The following is a 14,246-nucleotide window of genomic DNA, read 5'->3' on the forward strand; positions in this document are numbered from 1 at the left end:
GAGTTTGTTGAAACACCTTTCCACATAATTTTGATTTGACAAAATTGTTTAAGTATAAATTAGAATACATATTCTAAACACACTAAGTTTAAATGCTTTGATTTATTCTACTAATGTGTTTGTTCAATGTTGAGTATAAATGTTATAAGTCATAAGGATTGGAAGGCCCAAGCCCAATAAGGAAGCAAAGGCCCAAGTCAAACAACTCAGTACACTCGGCCCGCGTATGTCAAGACTTTGTCGTTTTGGAAAAAAACGCAACTCAGCAAACGGAAGAATCTAGAAGACCTTCGGGAACAACTTCACAATGAAGCTGCTGAGTAGTCTCGACAAAGCGTACAAGACAGCAGCTGGCAAAGGAAAACTTCCAGACAAAGTGTTTCCTCTTTTAGCAAAGTTCAGACGACACAGGGTGCTGTCCAGTTGACTTTACTATAAAAGGAGAGACCATCTGCTGAGCTGACCGAGGACAGAAGATACATGATTGTGATTGGCCGAGAGCTCTGTGCAAGTCAGGATGACAACGACATATAGCCGTTTCCCTCCAACGGTTATTTCGAAATTCGAAATGACCGAATGACCAGACGTCTCTATAAATAGTGCCATCACAAGCTTCACAATACACAGAACTTCATCAAGCCATTACGCTGTCCAAATCTCTACAAGTTCTGCAAGCAAGAAGCAAAGCAAAATTCTTACACTACATTTTCATATCTGTGTAAAAGTCTAGAGTGATTGTAAATCGTCTAAAGTGTCTTAGCACATCTTTGTATTAGGACAAAAACACTTATCATTTCTAGAGATAGAAAGGAGAGGCTGAGTACTCGGTTTTAAGTACTCAGCGGAGAGATTAGGATTGAGTAGAAGTATAGAGGAATGTACTCTTGTCATACTCAATTGCTGATATTGTAAAAGGTTTGAGGCTCTACCTTTAAAGAGCTCAGTAGAGGATTCGAAATCTCGGAAGTGTTCCGGGGACAGGACGTAGGCTTAGAAGAAGCCGAACCTGGATAAATCTGCTGAGTGAAGTATTTCTAAACCTTAACTCCTTATTTATATTGCTTGCTTTAAATAATCAAAACTGACCAAGTAAAGAGGTCAAGTTGAGTTGTGCGCGTTGAACGTCTGAGCTCAGGAATAGACTCTAAGTGCTATCTCCTGACTCAAGCTAAGAAACTGACCTAGTCACCTGTTGACTAAGCCAGTATCTTGCTGTTTACTCAGCGCCGCTGTTGAAACCTTTTTCTTTAGAAAAAGAAGTCTGCCCAAATTGTGAAAAAGTTTAAATAGTTCCTAACCCCCCCCTTGGAACTATACTTGCAACTGAACAAGGGACCAACAATCTTCACATGAATTTGGCACCAAATTAATTGGCGCGAAAAATAGGGACAACTTTGTCGTCGGTGGACAATCGGTAAATAATATTTGGCGCCAATTTAGAAATATATGTATCGTTTGTAAGTCGTCGGTAATTCATGTGTTGCTATGTCGTTGCTAACATGTGTTGTCGGGAAATTGTTTATATGTGGTTTCTAAATTCAATAATATGAAAGTCGTTTGTAATATTGTCATTGGCAATAATAAATCATCAAATTTATATAATTTTTAAATAATTTTAAAACTAATAAATAATATCTCATACACCAAAATAATAAAAAATACGAATCAAGTCATCAAACTAATAAGATAATATATCCAAAATAATCACACAATATATCCAAAATTACTTTAATAATCTAGTTTTTGAGCTTTAAAAGGCTAGAGTTTTGAAAGTGGTATGAACTATTCTAAAATCATAATCCTAATGTAGCAAAAAGATAGGACAATCAAGCTACCAAGAAAAAATATTCCAAAATTACAATCCTAAATCAATAACTATATAAGGACCCTTATAAAGTACTTTCTTTGATTCATGCAGCATTTCACCCCTTTCCCACTCAGTCGTGATATTGCTCAACGACCACAGTCGAAGAGGACCTGCGACTACACCACTCCTGAAGGAAGACGAAGAACAAGTAGCCCTCCAAATACACTGCAAAACCAGAAAGAAAATCATAATCAATTTGACAATTTTGTCACAAAGATGCCATTCCATGCATCTATCTTATACTTGGGTAAAAGAAAGAGGTTCAAATATTATGAGGCGTAACGCCTGTAGACAATTTTGTAATCATACTTAAAGAACCTAACAAGACTCAGAATCCACAATCATGCAAAGATGAGTTTAAGCTCAAGGTCAAGATAAGCATACTTAAAAGAACATAACAAGACTCATAAATCCATGAAAAAAAAGATGAGTTTAAGCTCAAGTTCAAGATAAGCATACTTAAAAAACCTATCAAGACTCATAATCCATGATAAAAAAAAAGATGAGTTTAAGCTCAAGCTCAAGAAAAGCATACTTAAAGAAATTAACAAGACTCATAATCCATAATCATCCAGAATAGCAGGAATTCCACATCTATGAATAAATGTGTAATCTAGATCATGCTTCCCATATTTTATTGCCCTCGGCAAGATGCAAACCAGTAGCAATGACAGCATGCTCAAAAATACTTCTTGCTTTTGAAACGCCATCAGCAGAACATTCACGCACTGACGGATCGGATTCTTGTACATAATTCAAGTAGTCACACCAAAGAGGGACATACTGCATAAAACTATGTTATAGTCAGTTTTATTACCTTTAAAAGCAAAGCCAGTTCAGTAAACACACAACTATCACATGCATCATGACATGGTATTAGATATCTGAATTGCTACAAATATTGGCTTCAATTTTCTTGACTTTGAACATTGAACAAGGAGACTTTCCCTTATTTACCCTGACTAAATGGTAAACTTTATAAACCTGAAACCATATTTTACCATCTCATAAAACTCAAAGATGTGGGATAAGGAAGAGCAAAACTGATTCCTACATATCTCATGAGCTTTAGCTAAGGACATAGTTACCAAGCTACAAGGGCTGTGCTAGAATAAGTCTTTATCACTATCCCAAGCTTGCATCCAAAAGAAAAGGCATTAACATGAGTTTTGTATTCACAACTGAAAATATATTCCAAATTGACCAACAATATAATAGCATAAATGCATATAGTCAACAATCCAACTTTTAAACAAATGGAGGTTGTAACAGAATAGAGATGCTTTTAAACAAATTCTCATCATTTTCTCCACCCTCTGCCTCACCATATACAATAGCTTCAGCAGCAATTCCAGCAAAAAGCACAGTGCAGTACATAGAGATTACACGATGCTGGAATAATAACAGATTATGGGGAAGAGAAAACAAGCAATCCAATTATGTTGTCAATCCGATTGAAGCTCATCCTTGGGGAAGGAATGGGTGGTCCGGGAACAACTAACTATCTATTGTATAACTTTTCGAGGAAAGTGAGCCTAAAATGCAATGTTTGGTTTTCCCAACAAAATCACATTAAGCATCTGATTTGAATGTTTTAAAGCAGATAGGCGGAAAAAATAGCTGCAAGTGGGAATCATAGATGCCTACCTGTCAAAGGTAGTGCCGCTCAATCGTCCTTCAGCAAGCTCGGTACTCATCTTTTCATCCCAAAACTGAGTTCTTGCCTAAAAGAATAGATAATTATGAGTTTATATTGCCAGTTACCAAAAGCGGAAATTTTATCATAAGATACTAATAAGAATGCAACAATTATCATTGGCGGGATCTGCAAATGTGTCACTCTGAACATATGAAACAGACAATATGCAAGAGAAAGAAGAAAAACAAGAACACAAAAATGTAACCTTTTATTTCAACTAAACAGCAAAAAGAAACAAATAAATTGAATCGTGCAGTACTGTTACCAAATGAATGTTGAATTTTATGGTTTCAGTGACTTTCAATAATTACACGGGAACTACAGAGTAAAGTGAGATGAACTTATCGGCGAGGAAAGCAAATTCCAACTGAAAAGAAAATAAATGTCAAGTGAAATTGTCACTAGTCATTGTGAGTCTTACTAATGAAATTGTCGCTAGTCACAAGCCTTTTAGGACTCCCAATCACAACAGTTCACTATAAGAATTCCTATGAAGAAGAACGTACAAAAAAGCCACTTCCTCTCCACTCTGTACATTGATACCTGAAGCAAAGAAACCCAACCATAAACAACAACAAAAAAGCTAACATGTGTGGTAAGCAAAACAATTCTCATGTGTAATGTCTGAGAGTTGTAAGAGGAGAGAATTGCTCAGCAAGCATGTGCTTCAGGCATCTGGCTCCTAACAGATCCACAACCACCAGAGATTTTCAACAATGCAAAAGACAGAACAATCCAGCCATCATTCTGGCAAGCTTCATGTAACTAACGTGTACAATAGCATATGCACATATCCTTAGTCAAAATCATTCAATATTATTTATCTCTGTCCCATAACCAATAAGTTTAAGGCAATGCATTATCACAATAAAAAATGTTACAGGAATTGAACTAAACTAAAATATGAATTAGAATCTATGCATGAAAACAAGAAAGGAAATATGCAAATTCGAACTCAAGGAATTTACCCTATATGAACTAATATTGGAGATATAATACAAAAAGTGTTCATTTTATAAGTTTCCATGACCAATAACAGAAATAATAAAAAAAAAGATTACCAACCCCAATTTGCTAGAGGTATTTCAAGCTGAATCAAGTTTTAAACTGATACAAAATTAAAAGTACGGCCGAAAAACTGAACAAAAACTTTTTAGTGAAGTACAATAGTATGATACCATCACCAAATATACATATAGGTCATTAAATTACATAAACAAAACATTTGAACCGTATACTTTTCGCTGAAGTGTTAGAAACAAGTCATTAAATTACATTAACATATGGTATAAAATTTATTTCTTAAAATTAAAATGAAACTAAAAGAAAAGAAAACAAATCAACTTTTGGTAAACATAAACAAAAAATAATATTATCTAGGGAATTTTAACATCTTGGGAAACTATTGCGAAATAAAAGTAGAGATAAATAGGTTAGTCATTCATGTGGAAATTTACATGTCAGAATAGCATAATGACAAGTTCAATCTATGGAAATCATATAATAATAATAAGAGAACCCATCTCTTTTTCATGATTGGGATGTTTTTTCTTTAGTCCACAACAAGATGAAAATGATATCAAATAATAGTAATACATAGAAGGTTGAAGAGTATATGAATAATAAGAATAATATATAACAATGAAAAAATAGAAAGTAAATGAAACAAATATAAAAAAGTGTGAAGGGAGAATTTTGAAGATATAAATCCATGTTATCTTGTGCTTATTGATTCATCATTCACTTATTTGTTACTTCACTCAAAGTTACACGAAAAATAACTTCTGAAAAGTCAATAACAATAAATCAGAAAATTCACTCAGACTCTATATACGAGGAAAACATTTCATCTCCATGGCAATAATCGATGAAAATGGGAAGCATAAAAAATTAGAACTAAATTGAGCATTCACAAACAAAGGTAAGTTCCACCACCGATGAGGGTAGATGCTCTCACTGAGTGATTTTCAAGTTTCGGGGTAACTCAATCAAACTAACCTTGGATGTTTGAATAGTTCCACGGAGACTCTAAAGTTATGTTTATACTGATGTTGGAAAGGAAGATGTCAAGAAAGGAGTCTGCTTTCTTCCATGAAAATCACACTAGTTATGGTTTTTATTTATCTTTCATGAAAATCAGATGTTTGAATTAATAAGCCAATGAATCAAACCACATATTAAAATTAAGGATCACCAAGGAGGATATGTAAATTAATCATAATAGAGGCATGAAGTTTTCTCCTTAACTTCAAGCCTATTTTTTAGAGATGGGTGCATCCGACATTTTGATAGAGAACAAAACACAATCATCTATAGATTAACAAGACATTTTTTCTAACCATCATCAACAACAAAAACATAATCGAAAATCGAAGTCATCAAATAGAGCTTCATCAATGAATTTCCTAAAACCTTAAATGGACTTACGAAAGTCAACTTGGAGATGCCAAATAAGTTCCAAACGTGACACGAAGGATTGAAACTGGAAGGTGAAGACCAAAAGAATCAAATTAAAATCAAGAAATTTAAAACTCAATCTGATAAAGCAATTAAACCATCAAGGAAAAGAGAGAGGAAAGAAAGAGAAACATCCCAAAATTTATCCAAAAGAAACAGAGAATAGAAGAAACTGGAAACTAAATTAAGGATGTTTGTTTGAATGGAAAATTATTTACTGAAATGAAAGAAAGAAAATGGAAATTAGAAATGGTGCTAAAATTAGTAAAGAGAAGAAAACAAGTGTGAGGAAGTAATGGAGCCTACCTCACTGAAATAGATCCCATCTCTTTCTCTTCTCGTCTCAGATTCAAGATTAGATTTTTCTATGTACTTTACTTTTATCTTCAAAGGTGGAAAATTGAAGAAGAAGAAATAGAATGCTCTTTAGCTAAAAGATGACTACGGGTTCTATATATATATATATATGCTGCTGAAATGATCTGGTTCTAACTTCATCTCATACAACTGCGCTTAGAATTTAAAAATTGCAAAGGAACAGTTCTCGACCAAGTAGAGAAGCTTACCTGAATCGATCCCATCTGTTTTCGGTGAATCAAAAGGGGCACAGACAATAACATTTTTGACAATGACATGGCTATTCATCCAAAAAAACAATTCAACTTTGCCCCTAATTCATGGATGTTTTACTTTTGCATAGTTTTTATAAGGTAACATAGGCACTTCTAGTGCAACAAAAAGGAAGAGAATTGCAGTCCAATCCATTTGGAGGAAACAAACCTGAAGTAAACAGGGTGGATCGTCCAAATGGTGAATTGATGAATGTCAAATTTTAGATAACTACCTAGATGAGTTCATTAACTCAACCAGATGGGGTCAGGTATAATTCAGGGCTTTCATTTGGAACCATTCCCACCAGATGTTGCCTTGGCCATCAATAGTCCCATGGTCACCTGTATTGGAGAAAAAATAGGTGATGTAATGAAAGAAAACTAATAAAAAAACTAAAATAATTCATCCTTGACATTACCAACATGTTATAACAACATCTGTCAAATCCTAACCATAAATGAGGCTCTAATGCCTCCTATCAGCAATTCCCTTCCATGGCCATATGAAGACAAGATCAACAACTAGCCAATAATCTAAGTTTTGTTTAGAAGGTCAAATTGTATTGGTATTATGGGAAAAAAATAGCATAACTATGACCTGAAAGAGACTAGATAAAGAATTGTCCAGTCCACACTATTTAGCATATGAACTCCATGGAGTATTAATTCACTTAAACTTCATAAAAGACAACTAATAGGTGTAATCTATTTTGTAATGAATTTTTCCTTTGGCTCAGAAGTGAGAACTTCCCGTAGATCTAAGTATCCTTGCATCATTATCTAACCATAATGTTAGATGGCTAATAAGATCAAAGCTGTCCATCAACCACTAGCAAGCTTGGCCTTGGGCCTGCCTTTATTAGAGAAGGCAGTGGGGTAGGAGATATCATTTTGAAAAATTCTTTGGTATATTGAGGGTGAAGTAATCTCCAACTACACCAAATTTAGTAATAGTGACACTGAGAGGCTGAATGTCTATAAAGTTAGCCTTTTTACCATATGAACTCTGTTGAAACACCTTTCCACAAGATTTTGATTTGACAAAATCATCCATGATTAAGAGACAATTAAATTTAAGTGCTTTATTTTAATTGTACTAATCCGTTTGTTCAATGTTGAGTGTAAATATAAATAAAGATAAATATAAGAAGTAAGACAGGAAGAGGTCAGCATAGAAGCCTAAAGTATCAAGCTGAGTGGAATCAAACTTAGCATCAAAAGACAAAGACATACACGCCCACAACAACTGTCTCACGAAGCTGAGCTGACTAAAGTTACACTCAGATTGGAAATTGCAAATGACAAGGTTTTACGAAGTAGAAGCTGAGTGATTCTTCAGGACAACATGAAAAAGTCGTTAGCTAAAAGACAATGATTACCGCCCCTCTGTACCAATAATGGAATCCTTGGAAATACGCAGAAGACACATTCCGAGATGTATGGGTCAATGGATTATTGGTAAAGGACAACTGACATTAAAGGACAAGCCAGACGCAAGAGGACAAGCCTGGCGTATGAAGAAATGCAGAGGAAGGGAATGGCCGGAGCAGTCTGAAGCTGACCAGAATCTGTCCCCTAAAAGAGCCGTTTTAACCTTAACGGCTACATCATTTCTAAATGATCCGATCCCGGATTTTCTCCTATATAAGGACAATCAAAATCCTTGGATCATTGCCGGATAAAAAAAGAGAAAAATACAAGAGAGAAAAGATACAAAAGCACTTAGTTACAAAAATAGATCTTACACCCATCTTTCATTCTTTGTGTAAATGCTAGAGTGATTACTTGTAATCGTCTAAAGTGTTCTTTACTTGAAAAGAACAAGTGTTTATCAATTGTAAAATTGAGAGTGCTGTGCTGAGTATTTGGTTGTAAACATTCAGTGGTAGAGAAATATATGTGATGAGTTGTAGCACTTAGTAGGAGTTGAGTAGACGAATAGAGGAAGGTACTCTTGCATATTCAACTGCCTTGTAATTGGTTTGTGCTCTACCTTTAAAGAGCTCAGTATTGGATTCTAAAAGCCCGGAGGACTCTGGGGACTGGACATAGGCAGAGAGGCCGAACCAGGATAAGTGATACTGAGTAATCTCTAAACTCTCTCTTAACTTATATATGTGCATGTGTTGTATGTGAAATTTACTCAACATATAAAATTGTTTAAAGTTAACTCTGAGTAATTTCAGGTGCTGAGTTAGATGCTGACCTCCAAGAGTGTCAATATCTAACTTATAAATAAAACAACTTTAGTCAATATCAGTCCAAAGCTGTCTTATAGCATATCTGGCCAAGCTGACCAAAAGCTGAGCTGACCAACTAGCAAAAATATCTAAGTCAGCATATAATTAAACGAAAAAAGTTATATTAGTTCCTAACCCCCCCCTTGGAACTAATCACACGGGACCAACAAGTGGTATCAGAGCCTAAGCTCTCTACTCAAAGATATAACTATCTTGAGCGGATCCCATAAATGGGTGAGAACAGCACTCGTTTCCTTCCAGGGAACCAAACAACACAGATACTCCCTGAGGGATTATCAATCACTAGGCCTCCCCTATTCTTTGGATCTAATTATACATTCTGGAAGAATAGGATAAAAAACTTTATTCAAGCCAAAAACATGAGTGCGTGGCTTGCAATTGTTCAAGGTCCACACGTGCCATATAAAACTGTTGACAATGAAAAAATTGTTAAGAGCGAAGCTGAGTGGACAGAGGATCGACCTCAGAAAATTACAAAATAATGCCTCGGCTATAAATATGCTTCACTGTGCTTTAGATGCTGCAGAATACAATAAGATTTCAGGTTGTGAGTCAGCACAGGAGATTTGGAAAAAGCTTGAAGTGACCTATGAAGGCACCAGTAAGGTTAAGGAGTCCAAAGTCAATCAGCATATGAGACTCTACGAGCTGTTTGAGATGAACGAAAACGAAGACATCTCAAAAATGAACGCAAGATTCACCAACATCATAAATGAGCTCAAAAGACTTGGAAAGAACTTCACTGAAGAGGAACAGGTGAAGAAAATCCTGAGAAGTCTACCTAAAAGTTGGCAAGCAAAGAAAACAGCTGTAGAAGAAGCTCAGGACCTGACTACCTACAAATATGATGAGCTAATCGGATCCCTGCTGACCCATGAGATCTCTATGAAAAATTTTGAGGCAAAAGAAAAATCTGAAGATAAGAAACAAAAATCTCTAGTGATGAAAGCTGACTCCACAGAAGCTGAGTCAACTGACGATGAGGAAATAGTCATGTTCACTAGAAAGATGAAGAAGTTGTTCAGAAGAAATGACAGGAACAGCAAAAGGCCATACAAAAGAGGTGACAAATACAAAGCTGAGTCCAGTGACAAATATAAGAAGGACAGCTCCAAGTTTGTCATATGTTTTGAGTGCCACCAAACTGGGCACATCAAGTCAAGCTGCCCAAACCTAAAAAGAGATAAGAAGGGAAACAAGTAGGCAATGGTAGCAACATGGAGTGACAGTGATGAATCAACATCATCCGAAACTGAGCAAAATGAAACTGCCAATATATGCTTCATGGCAGATGATGGAGCTGACCAATCTCAATCTGAGCAAGCTGACCTCTCTGATGAAACTGACCAGGAGGAACACAACAATGAGGTAACATCCATACTCTTACTTAGAAATGAAATGGTAAATGCCTTGAGTGATTTATATGCACTAACTAAAAAGTGTAACAAGAAAATCAAATCACTTAGCAGGCGGTGTGACGAGATTGAAGAGGTCAAGCTAAGTGACCTCCGATATCTTCTCCAGGACAACTCAGATTTACATACCAACATGCAAATAATGCATAAGCTTGTCACGGAGGTTCAATCTGAGTCAAAGAAACTTAGAAATGATGTTACAATCTTACAGAGTCAAATAAAAGGCTCAAACAGGAATAAACCCCATGCTGAGCACACAAGTATTAGCCAGCATAAGCAGTTCACTCAATGTGAATATTGTGGAAAAAGGGGGCACACGAAAGAAGTGTGTTGGCATAACAAGCGAGTTGTCCAATGTGACTTCTGCGGAAGAAAAGGACATTCCACAAAGATATGTTGGCATGCTCAGCACAACAATGCTGACCACACTCAGTATAACCCTCAGAGGGTAAAATTTTGTGACTTTTGTGGTAAACCAGGCCACACTATAAAATTATGTCGTCACAAATTAAAGTATGATTTTGCACCTGTTTACACTAACAAGAAAGGACCCAAAAAGAATTGGGTACCTAAAAGTGAATAGTTTAAAATGCAGGTTAGCTTGACATGCGTAGAGAAGTCAAAGCTGTGGTATATAGACAGCGCATGCTCAAGGCACATGACAGGTGATGAAACACAATTCATCACACTAAAGCTTAAACGAGGTGGAAGTGTAAGCTTCGGAGACAATAAGAAGGGTAACATAGTCGGCTCAGGTACTATCGGAGGTAACCCAACTATTGAGTCAGTCTCCCTAGTTAAAGGTCTCAAATACAATCTACTGAGTGTAGCTCAGCTTTGCATGAGCGGCAGAAAGGTTGTATTCGATAATACTAAGTGTCAAATACTCGAGGGGAACACAAATGAATTGATTTTAACTGCCCCTCGCGTAGATAATGTATACATGCTAAATTTAGAAAAACAGTTTTCCAAAAACATATGCTTAGTGTCTAAAGAGGATAACTCCTGGCTATGGCATAGAAGACTTGGGCATGTCAGCGTGGACCTTCTTGCCAAATTAGCTAGAAAGCAATTAGTTGAGGGATTACCCAAATTGAAATTTGAAAAAGATCAATTATGTAAAGCTTGTCAGCAAGGGAAACAAACCAAAAAGTCCTTTCAAAGTAAAAATATTGTCTCAACCAAGAGACCATTGGAATTACTACACTTGGATCTTTTCGGACCTATCCAGCCACTCAGCTTGGGAGGTAAGAAATTTTCCTTGGTCATTGTAGATGATTTCTCTCGGTACACTTGGATCACCTTGCTGAGTAGCAAGGATGAAACCTTTGAGATGTTCACTGCACTTATTAGAAAACTTGAAATTGACAAAGACCTAAAAGTGGCTCATATTAGAAGCGACAATGGTGGAGAATTCAAAAACCAACAGTTTGATGAATTCTGTGAAACCAGTGGTATTGACCACAATTTCTCTACTCCTAGAACACCTCAACAAAATGGGGTTGTTGAAAGGAAGAACAGAACAATTGTCGAAATTGCTAGAACCATGCTGAGTGAAAATAGGCTTCCAAAGTACTTCTGGGGTGAAGCCGTCCACACAGCATGCTATATATTGAATAGGGCTCTAGTAAGACCTATACTTAAGAAAACCCCATATGAACTTTGGAAAGGACGAAAGCCCAATATTGGTTACTTTTGTGCTTTTGGATGTAAATGTTTCATACTCAATACAAAAGACAATCTTGCAAAATTTGATGCTAAAGCTGACGAAGCGATCTTCTTAGGGTACTCAACAAACAGTAAAGCATATAGAGTCTATAATAAACGAACTCAGATTGTAGAAGAGTTTGTTCATGTTGAGTTCGATGAAGCTGACCCAACAGGAAAGACAACTCAGCTCACTGAAGATGAACCAAGCTCAGCTTCCGCTGATCAAAATGGAGCCTCTGAATCATCAATACAAGGGCTGACCAAAGGTAAGCAAGAAGTTGAAATAACATTTACTGACCAATCTATTCCTGTAGAGATTGCGGAAACACCTATTCCAAATGACTCAACATTGCCCAAAGAAATAAAAATCCCAAGAGGACATTCAGAAAAGTCCATTCTTGATGTTGTTGGCAATAAGTTGATGACCAGAGATCAGCTCAGGAAATACCTCAGCAATGTCGCATTCGTCTCAGTACATGAGCCAAAGAATTTTGCCGATGCTGAGCATGATGAATATTGGATAAATGCCATGCAAGAAGAGCTCGACCAATTCACCAGAAATGAGGTATGGGATTTAGTGCCTAGACCTAGGGATCAAAAACCTATAGGAACTAAGTGGGTTTTTAGAAACAAACTAGATGAGCATGGAAATGTGATAAGGAACAAAGCTCGACTTGTAGCCCAAGGCTATAGTCAGCAAGAGGGAATTGATTATGGGGAAACATTTGCACCTGTTGCTAGGTTAGAAGCAATACGTATATTGTGTGCCTATGCCAGTTTCATGAACTTCAAGTTATACCAAATGGATGTCAAAAGTGCATTTCTTAATGGTTTCATAAACGAAGAGGTATATGTTAATCAACCTCCTGGGTTTGAAGATCCAAAATTTCCAAACCACGTTTATAAACTCAAAAAGACATTGTACGGCCTAAAACAAGCTCCAAGAGCTTGGTATGAGAGGTTGACCAACTTCCTACTGACCAGGAACTATGTCAGGGGAAAAGCTGACACAACCTTGTTCATTAAGAAAAAGGGAAAACATACCCTACTTGCACAAATATATGTAGATGATATAATATTTGGTGCTACTGATGAATGTTTGTGCAAAGAATTCAGCAAACAGATACAAACTGAGTTCGAGATGTCCATGATGGGGGAACTCAACTTCTTACTTGGACTCCAAATCAAGCAAGGTAAGAATGGCATCTTCATAAGCCAGTCCAAGTACACCAAGGAAATGTTAAAGAAATTCAATATGATGGACTGCAAACCAATATCAACCCCTATGGGTACTGATACTGTCCTGTGCAAAGATGAGAAAAGTAAGTCAATAGACATTAAACTCTATCGAGGTATGATAGGTTCGTTACTTTATCTCACAGCTAGTAGACCAGACATACAGTACTCAGTATGTTATTGTGCGAGATATCAAGCTGATCCCAGAGAATCTCATCTAACAGCTGTAAAAAGAATCTTTAGATATTTGCAGAGTTCAGTTGATGCAGGTCTATGGTATCCAACCTCAAATGACTTCACACTCATTGGGTATACTGATGCTGACTATGGACGAGATAAGCTAGAACGTAAAAGCACTTCAGGAGGATGTCATTTCCTTGGAAGCTGTCTAGTATCTTGGTTCAGCAAGAAGCAATCATCTGTGGCCCTGTCTACAACTGAAGCTGAGTACGTGGCTGCTGAAAGCTGTGTTGCTCAAGTTCTGTGGATAAAGCAACAGCTTGAGGATTATGGAGTAAAGACTGAAACAATAGAGATCAAATGTGACAACAAGAGTGCCATTGATCTGTCCAAAAATCCAATCCAACATAGCAGGATGAAGCATGTCAGCATAAGGCATCACTTCATCAGAGATCACGTACTAAAAGATGAGATCAAACTGACCTATGTGCCAATAAATGAACAGCTCGCAGATATCTTCACCAAGCCTTTGGCACGTGAACAGTTCAACATACTAAGGGAAGCTATCGGTATGTCTAATCCTCTTCAATAAATTCCTAAGTAAATGATGTATGATTGCCATGCTGAGTGAAAAGTTGAACCTTGTGAAAATGTCATGCTGAGTAAAATAACTCCTACTTACTGAATTTGAAATATAGAAAAATCACTTCATACTGAGTTGACATACATGTTGAGTGGTTATCCTGAGTAGGTACATATACTGAGCAACTATCATGTAATTAGATAGAAAATTTATCTTGATAGAACTAA

The 14,246-nt window shown here is 36.5% G+C and overlaps 1 long non-coding RNA gene across 2 annotated transcripts; it reads right to left on the reverse strand.

Annotated features, from left to right (window-relative positions):
• Positions 1–1,751: 1,751 nt before the first annotated feature.
• LOC136220710 (uncharacterized) lies at positions 1,752–6,509 on the reverse strand. Of its 2 annotated transcripts, none has more exons than XR_010684684.1 (5): positions 6,330–6,509; positions 3,988–4,109; positions 3,515–3,591; positions 2,403–2,660; positions 1,752–2,032 (listed from the first exon to the last, which is right to left on the reverse strand). It is a non-coding gene; the product is annotated as an uncharacterized lncRNA (long non-coding RNA). The 2 variants fall into 2 exon arrangements; XR_010684685.1 differs by lacking the exon at positions 6,330–6,509 and adding an exon at positions 5,994–6,306.
• Between the last annotated feature and the right edge of the window lie 7,737 nt (positions 6,510–14,246).

Source organism: Euphorbia lathyris, chromosome 2 (genome assembly GCF_963576675.1).
Source record: "Euphorbia lathyris chromosome 2, ddEupLath1.1, whole genome shotgun sequence".
Taxonomy (NCBI): domain Eukaryota; kingdom Viridiplantae; phylum Streptophyta; class Magnoliopsida; order Malpighiales; family Euphorbiaceae; genus Euphorbia; species Euphorbia lathyris.